At 34.1% G+C, this 9,740-nt stretch overlaps 1 pseudogene; it reads left to right on the top strand.

Moving 5' to 3' along the window:
* The first annotated feature begins 478 nt into the window (after window positions 1-478).
* Window positions 479-1,171, top strand: LOC147487837 (agamous-like MADS-box protein AGL80 pseudogene; annotated as a pseudogene).
* Window positions 1,172-9,740: the final 8,569 nt, after the last annotated feature.

Genomic DNA, 9,740 nt, shown 5'->3' with positions numbered 1-9,740 from the left:
AAGGGACAGGAGTCTAAATAAATTTAGTGTAAAATTTATTAGCATCTTCTTCTTCTTCTTCTTCTTCTCTTTTCATTTAAAGCTTATCTATTAAATTTATGTCATGGATTCGGTAGTACCTAGCTATATACATCAATGATACTATAATGTCTTGTAAGCTAAAAATTAGCACTGTGCCCCGATTCATCTGGAACAATATTTTGAATGTTAATGCAATTATTTTGTTGGCCTATCTGTTTCTTCAAATTACAAATGTGGCCCGATCATTTAAAAACCACCACATTTAGAAATTTAAAAAGTATCATTAATTTAATAATAGGTTCTCCTTCCTCTAAATGGTTTTTATTAATGAATATATTTGTTAGTCCTATTACATGATCTTTTCTCATAATTACAGCATTCTAAAAAAAAAAAATCTATATATACAAGCAACACTAACAAGTAGACCATACTCACAAAACTTTTCACTGTTCATACTATGGCTAGGAAGAAGGTCAAACTTGCATGGATTGTTAATGATTCAGCTAGAAGAATGACCTTTAACAAAAGAAAGAAGGGATTGCTGAAGAAGATGGGGGAGCTTAGCACTCTATGTGGTATTGAAGCTTGTGCAACCGTCTACGGGCCTTATGATCCAGTGCCAGATGTTTGGCCATCTCCATCTGAGGTTCATCGTGTAGTCATGAGGTTCAAGAGCATGCCTCTTGTTGAGCAAAGCAAGAAAATGATGAATCAAGAAGGGTTCCTTAAGCAAAGGACTGTCAAAGTGAATGAACAAGTAAGGAGGCTCCAGAGGAATAATCATGAAAATAATATGACAAAACTAATGGGCCAATGCTTGACAGGTAAGAAAGGACTAAATGTTGTCGGTAGCAAGGAAATTAGTGATTTGGCATGGGTTATCAATGAGAAGATGAATGCTGTTCAAGAGAGAATTATTACTTTACGAGGTACGATGGCTCCACAAATGTTCCCTAACAACAAGATAGGTGGAGGTGGTGGTGAAGAGCATAATAATTTGATTGAGGCCACAAGTCTACATAGGCAGTCACAACCATGGTCTATGGACGTCATAAACCTTCCTCAAGAACAACATCCTATTTACCTTGGGGATAGTATGGTTCTGCCTCATGGAAACAATGGTCCATGGCAAACTACATTTTTTCCTTGATAGAGTCCTTGGTGGTTGCTATGAGTACTTCAAAGTTGGTCAAGTGCTCTTTACTTGAATTTCTTCTGGTACTTTTAAGTTTCATGTCCTAGGTTATTTGTGTTTTTAATCTATGTTTTACTTTAATCGTATTAAGTTTGATCCAAATGGTGTAATGTTAGTGAGTGAATAAAGGAGTACTCCTGAATAAACTAAGTGTTTTCTATCAAACAAAATGAATTAGATAATATGTTTCCTATTTTATGGTTGTTGCTTTTAAAAGGTAATCATTAGCATGATTTTCAACTTAATAACATTTCTATGAAAATTCTTATTTTAGTATTCTCATTTCAAAAAATAAGTTTCTATTTTGGTAGCTAGTACTTCAATTGTTTGGAAAAGTTGAAACTTTTTATGGGAGTTGAACATTAAAAGTTTGTTTCCTAAAACTTCACGTACACCAAATTTAACATAATTAATACCATTGAATATAATAAAAAAAACATTAAATTGCCTTTCTGTACCATGAACTTTCACATTTTTATCATTTTAGGCCATGAACTATTTTTTCGAATTATTTATGCCACATTGAATGTTTCAATTTGGGCCAAAGGTGTAGTTCCGTTACAATCTATGCTTATGTGTACAAACATGTGTCTATTTGTACTAACAGAAGGTGACGTGGTGCCTTTTTTTTTTTTTTTTTGCAAGTAGGATATTTTATTAATAATATACTATAAAGAATACAACTTTGACAAGATGGGATTACAACAGACTCTAAGAACATAATTCCTAATCAAATATGTAGTAAGTCTGGTGAGGACTCTAATGACGTAATGAAAAGAGGTTGTTCCTATTGGATAATGGGTGAGTATTGGGTTGTCATTGTTCATCTTAAATCTTATGTTGGGGAGAATGGATGGATGGATAAAAACTAAACCTTTCTCTAAACAGTCATTTTCTATTTGTAGTTTTTTATGTTTAAAAGATGGTGGAAACACTAGTTATTAAGACTTGATGATTGAAACATGAATACTTAATTGGTTTGGTTCAAAACATGAAAGTAAATGATGGATTGATGTAGCATTGATGTAACTTGGTTAGCAAGTCATACTCATTTGATTGATTCAAATGAGTATAACAAGCTTCTAGGCTGAAATGAAATGAATAGCAAGACGTTGAAAGAATTAGTTGAAGGAAAACAAGATTTAAACAAGTTTCAATGGTAGAAAATAAGTTTGATTCATAAAAGCTTGAGCTTGAAACCAATGGAAAATGATAAACAATAATAAAACTAAATCAAACTAATGTTATGCTACTCCTACTAGAGTCTAGTTACTACTTAGCTAGCTCTCCTTTTTTGTGGGTAATATCTACACCTATATAGTTGTGTAGAGATGTACAAGTTTACCCCTCTTATTTCTTCTCATGCAAGTGATCTATTTTAGAACATTCCCTACTATTCTTTTGTCTTCTAGAGTTGAGTGGATAAGACCAAGCCTTTAGGCCTAAGCCCATGTCTTTGAAAGGTTGAGCCTTTGGTCTTTGAAGCTTTGAGTGTTGATCCCATATCTTGGAATAAGTTAAGCCTTAGGCCTTTGGGTCTTTGATTGTTGTTTAAGCCTGTTAGTCTTTGAGTCCTTAAGTTGACTTTGACCATTGACTTTCACTTTGACCTTTGACCTTGACTTTGATCGTTGACTTTTTCCAATAATCTTTATTTTTCACAAGAGGTCCATTTTTGGCTCCTTTTGGCTCTAGAATTCGTCGTTTGAGATAATTCATCAAGAATAGGCTTGTATCCAAAAAAAACAATAAGGACATGAGTTTTCTACATTATTGATCATATAATTATACTAAATTGAAGCATTATAAGGGGTTAAAAATGCATATTTGAGGTCTGATCAACTATCCCCAAACAATATTTTGCTTGTTCTCAAACAAAGATGAGAGATAAGAATAGAAAAAGTAAAATATATGTTTATTATACTAATCTCATTTTGCAGAGTACGACTGCATTGACCGTATGCAACAAGGCCTTAAACCATTATGAATTTCCTAATGGACGAGCTTAAGCCTCGTGAGAGTTTTCCAGAGAATGTACTCACAAACTTCCTCTATCTAGCACAAAGGGTCTTGTCTCATTATTTATTCTCAAAAGTCCATACATCTTATTAGCCGGGGAATAAAGATAAACTCTTTTTAACTTAGGATAACATATATACAATAATTTAATCATCTAAAAATAAATGCGCAAACATGAGCAATGAAATGCAATAGCAGATTTGTTTTTGAAATTTTTAGAGAGCGTTCTTAAGGTGGGTTATCACAGGGATGGTTTAAAACACAAACTCTCTGATATATTCACTTAAGTTTCGTTCTCTCAAATGCAAAGGGCACTAATATTTCTCACATACATGAATGACATCAAAAGAAAACATGGGTCGATTTATTACTACTGCCACTTACTATCACACCATCCTATTCTCAGTCGAGCTAGAGGTATTTTATTTGGAGTTATGGGGATGAGGTGGTGGTTTAGAAAAAAAATGCAAGGGAAAAACTTGTAAGATACTTGGGTCTTCAAGATACTTATAAGAGAAGAACCTCGTTTTGTTCTTTGCTCCCGAATTGTGATTCATGTTTTATCCCTTTGGCTTTGTGACTCCATATTATGTTGATTTTTAGGAGTTCTAACTTTGCTTTTGTTTATTTTGAAATTTACTCTATTTGATTTTGATCTTTTGGGAGTTTCGATTTTTGATATGAATCTTTCTTTTCTTTTATTTTCTTTTCGAAACAACTAACTGTTCTATTTTTGTACAAGGTGTTCTTTCTATTTTTACCGTTCATCCAATTCTCAACTCATCAGCTGGGTAAGCTTTTTATTGTGTGTAACAACAAGTGACGGATTTGATGGTGAAGAATAAAAAAGTTTATTGAATTTTTAAAGGCTCAAAAGGGGGAAACTAGAGGAAAAATTGTTTTTTAGGGTTTTTAAGGTTTACTTGGCTATATCGATCCAAAAAGGGCCTAAATTCTCTCCCAAGATATAGTGTGGTAATCAAGTAAATGGACATGTGGTCTTTCTATCCAGATATCCTTTGTGTCATCATTCAATAATCATTCAAATAAGGCTTTTGGCTAGATTCTTATAGGTTATGGAACTTAATTGTTCTAACTTTGGTCTCGGAAACTTACTACTATATACAATCAATTATGCTTATGCATGTCATTCATGAAAAGATGCAGACACTATTGTACATATATTAGTCTAAGATCGAAAAATGAATCCATATTCTATTGCTATAATGAGACTTCTAGACCATGTATTCATCATAGAAAAAGAAAACAATATTTTTTTTTACTATACAGAAAACAATTTTTTTTTTTTCTTTTCAAAAAGATTTTAAGAACGAAAGAAATATAATAATATGCTTAATATAAGAAATGCCTAGTTTTTGCAGAATATTACTATACCACCCCTAAACAAAAATATATTTTATTCTCAAAGTATGAAGAGATAAGGAAAGAGATTACCATAGGAACATGAACAAAAATGGTAGCACACTTGTACTCTGTTCTTCGTTGAAATTTACCACCCCCAAACAAGTTTGGAGTGTGGATTGCTGGATATAAAACAAGAAGTACATGGTTTATCTAAATAGTAAGTTACGTAATTATTCTGCCATGAAATTTTTCGGTTTTTGTATTTATTTTTGAAAAACAAATATAATACAGAAATTCGAAATTTGGCATGCACTACTAAAAAAAGGGATTATAAGCTCAACTAAAAGGAAAAGGTGAGATGGATCTATGAAAGATGAGAGCTCTGGATTCGGTGTAGTTTTGAGAGATAGTAACAGTGAAGTGATTCTCGCATATAGTGGATCTTCCCCTAGAAGATCGGTACTGCACCAGGAGCTGCTAAGGGTAAGAAAAAGGTTGGAAGGTGGCATAGCAGTGTGTATACGAAAGCTACAAGTTCAATCAGATTCTATGAGAGTGGTTCGGATTATGACTAACAGTGAAGACCCAATCGGCAGCAATCACGCGAACTTAGTCTCCCCGTTAAAAAAGTTTGGCTACGCAGTTTGAAGAGATTGAGTTTAAGCATGTGTTCCGAGAAGGTAACCAAGTGGCAGATTACCTTTCAAAAGTCGGTAGCTCCTTATGTAATAAGTCTATGTTCTATATCCCCCCTATGGATCAAAAACTCGATGAGTTGATTAAAGGGGATAAGGATGGTAAAATGTATTTGCGTCTTTTGGCTTAATAAAGGTTGGGGTATCCTTAACCCCTAGTTACTTCAAAAAAAAAAAAAAAAGGTGAGATGTTAGAGTTTTTACCTCGGTTTTCTAGGAAAAAACAACAGAGGTAAAATCCACTGAGATAATAGAGTTCTATAAAACCGAGATAATAAACTACTAAATTATCTCAGAAGTCTGACATCTTATCAAAATATATTATCTTTGTTTTCTAAATAAAACCGATATTATATTGAATAAAATCGAGATAAATTGTAGATTGAAACCAATTAGTATAGAAGAAAACTGAGATTTTTTTTTTATTGAAACCGAGATAATATCAAAAAATAACCGTGATAAATTCTTTTGGAAAGGGAGATTGTTGGACAACCTTTTATCTCACCCTTTGTCATTTTTTGCTTGTATTGCTCATGACAATTAACCAGCAAATAAAAACTTGTCCCAATCCACCACATTCCCTTTCATATTCATAAACAGCAACACCAATTAACAAAAGAAACCCAACATAAGTAAATTCTTTGAAGAACTTATTTCATTAAGATAAGAAAGAACAATGTCGAACATGATCTTAACTTTCGAAGAGTACTAATGATCAGTCATTTATTTATAGAAACTCAAATATTGTATCAAGTACTATTCTTTGAACTATAATAAGACATTTTTTTAACCTTTCTCTATATAGTAAAAAACTGAGACAGATGGTTCCTGCTGAAACAACATATGAAGCCCTTGCTTCCTCCCAACAAGTACTAGGCTTTGCATCAGAGCCATGAGTCTCTTCGAAGAGAGAAGCCCATGTCCGTGTCGTAGGAAGGGTAATTTCAGCTCCAACTACTGATGCTTCATTAAAGAACTCAGCAAAAGCATCGTCGTCTGAAGTTAACTTCGGTCTGTCTTCGTTTCTAGGAGCAGATCTTTGAAGAGGTCTTCTGATCGGTGCATTGTAGGGGCTAGTTGCAGAAGAAGACTTAAACAAGGAAAGGAGTTTAGCAGTTTGTCTATGATCAAGTTCAAACCGAAAGCACAACTCATCCATGTAGTTTTTCTCTAGGACCTTCATGTACTGGTCCTCTGACAAGGACTTTCATTGCTTCCTGATACGAACACGGACCTGGGAAAATCAAACATCATGTGATCAGAATACAGTATATATAGAGATATCACTAAAGAATTAGGGAAAAGAAGTATGCGGCTGTACTTGGGCAGGAAATTGAGTGTGGTCAGAACCGTTATTTGTCCATGCATGTGGTTTGATGTTTAATTGGCCATGACTAGTTGTCTCGTAAATGCCATGTAATTTCCTACCATTGTAGTTGAATAGGAATATCGGCAACCCTGGCTCAATATTTTTGATATACGAGAAATGTCGAATTGGTAAGCCTGCACAAAAGTTAATAGAGATTTAATGAAAGTTCAAACCAAATCAAAGTATAAGTTATTAGAAATGAAAATAAATTAATATGAAAGTTAGATATGTTAACAAACTACAAAAAAGTTTTATTAATAGAAAAATCTGAGATTTTAAACAAACAAACTCATATCTGAAAATTCTAAAATCGCTATTCACCTATGTGCTTTACTTAGGTGCCACTAAAGGAGAGCTCTAAAGTATATCTGACAATGTCATTCAGTGGATTATTGCATAATTGAAGAAAACGGTATGTGCGATATTATTGAGTGGAAGAAAACCAACAACACACACTTAAGAAAATCTGCCGCAGTGGTGTTGCATCTATTAGTTAAGTCTGAATTTAAAAGATATAAATGTTCTCCTTATGCTTTCTTTCTCGATCAAGCGACAGCTCTCCAATAAAAAGTTATGGATTATTTCTAAAGCTGCAAATCAATCCGAATACCCCCTCATTTATTGATACCCTATGTGAAATAATGGAACATGTAAACATGTGTAGCTCTTCTCTGGGTCTCTGGAATCAAAGTAGCTTTTCGGGGTCGAATCTACTATATCAACGCAAGTCCAATCCGGTAAAATGTTATTAAGGGGGGTGTGTCCTTAATTATTAGTTATATACGTTATTTGTTTTTTATACTATGCATAATTGCATAAACATAATTGAAGATCTACTAGAGAAGTAGTTTAAAAAATCCCAATTTTGGGGGTTCACTACTAAAAAAAAGAGTTTTTATCTCGGTTCTAAAATTAGCCTTATCTCAGTTCTACTGATAAGATAGATAATATGTCCCATAACTTAGGTACTAACTCTAAGTATAAATATGTTATCTCACCTCTTACTAAACCGAGATAAAATATATGGATTTTACCACTGGTGGTATGGAACTGATATAATAGGAAATTTCATTTATCTCACCATTGTGGAACTGATATAATAGGAAATTTCATTTATCTCACATTGAAGTGATATAATTGATATTAAACCAAATATCTCGGCACTCAAATGATATAATTGCTATTATACCAAATATCTCAGAATAAATTTGGCAAAGAAAACAGAAATCCCAAAAAAAAATAGAAGTCCCAAAAAAATAGAAGTCCCACTCTACAGTACTCTCTCATGACTAGAACGAACTCATGATGGCAACTGCTGTCCTAATCCCAACTATCTCGCCTCTTCACTATCTCTTTGTGTATATTGCCCTCTTTTCACCTCTCGCACCAACTCAGAAACGATTTCCACGATGGCTTTTATCTTTAAGAGACCAAACTAAGAAATTTATGGTACTATATTCAACTAGTGTTATCTGCATTCTTTCTTTGTTTCTTTCCGTCTGTTAACCGCTCTCTTTGTAGTGTCATGTGATTTATGGTGCAGATATTGCCCAAGACCTAAATGATTTGCTTGAAGAAGATGACTTAGCCATTGTTCTTGACTTAAACGATCGTCCACGCTGCATCATAGAATTCATTTCTCAGAGCCTTCAAATGCTACCTTCAGAGGATTCAAAGCAAGACCTCTTGGTATATCCATCTTGGCCTAGCAAAGCACTTCATTATAGTCATACGATTTGATTATGCTTTGGCTTATGGTAGGCTCAATGCACTGCAGGAATCCAATTTTACTTGTTTTCATGAAGGAATTGCTATTTGTGAACAGTAGCTCATTGGTATCCCAATTCCTCTCTCTTACACTTGCTTGACCTCAAGGTTTTTAGTGCTTTGACATCTCACCCTTCCGGTCATACTCTGGGACGACTGCAGGTGGATCGTTGTTCCTGCTACTTTTATCAGTGTGGCCTCCTTGTTCTGCATTGAGGAAGTATGTTTCTCTTTAACAATTTTGCATTACGTTTTACTTAATTGCGTTCAGAGTGCATCCTGTGAGGCATTCTTTATCTCCTTCTTACTGCATTTTGTTTGCTGGTTATATTGATTCATGTATACATGCATCACAGTATCCATATGCATTTATCTATACAGACGATTCCTATAAAAATAAAATCTATACAGACGTACAGATAACTATATATATTTGTTAAGTTTATTTATTTCTTGCTTGGTAACTCCTTTGAGTAAACCTAGGTCAGCAATCTGCATGACTGCCTCAGTGACGTGTTTGGGTTTGGTTATACATGAACCAAAACTTTGGAGGGCACAATTTATGCCGGTGAATTATTTTGAGGGCTTTGTCCACTTTCTGAATCCATGTTACAGAAACAATTCAGGAAGCTAGAGGACACCAAGGCTTCAAAACCTTTCCTGCCCTGCTGTATCCCATATCTGACTATGAGCACAAGGTGTTATCCTCAGAAAAGAGAAAACAAACAAGATGGAAAGTAACATATATACGAAACAACTCGAATAGAGAATTCCCCTTTTATATTTGCCAACCTTAATAATACATTCCTTTTGTAAAGAATCTTAATGCTTAGATTGAAATAAGCTTGTAAGTATTTAAAAAATATATGATATAAGGCAAATCCGGTGTATAAAGTATACACAACAAGTAAACACTTACTGAACTTCAAAGTATACAAGTAACATAGCATGTTGATAAGTGCTCAAAAAGTGCTATTTAACCCTCGATTATGCCTCTTGTTTAGTCATCTTAGTGGACTAATAGTGTTTATAAGTTGTGTTTTAAGATACTACAGGTGAAAAAGAGAGTTTTGTAGAATATTAGAGAAAATGGGGTAAAACGAAGCAATTCGGAGCATCAATGATCACATGGGAGGTCCGTGGACAATCATGGAGAAGGCCAAGGAATTGGAGCTATTAAATATGCGACTTGGACCAATTTTAAAGTCTATTTGGAAGCCCAAGGCCAAAGGATTCGTTGCTTGGACCAAAGCCCGCAAAAGAGGATAGAAGGATAGAGCAGAAGAGAGAAAATTGGTTTATGCGTCTG

The sequence above is a fragment of the Coptis chinensis genome, chromosome 7 (genome assembly GCF_015680905.1).
Source record: "Coptis chinensis isolate HL-2020 chromosome 7, ASM1568090v1, whole genome shotgun sequence".
NCBI lineage: Eukaryota > Viridiplantae > Streptophyta > Magnoliopsida > Ranunculales > Ranunculaceae > Coptis > Coptis chinensis.
This window is presented reverse-complemented; position numbering and strand designations above follow the sequence as displayed.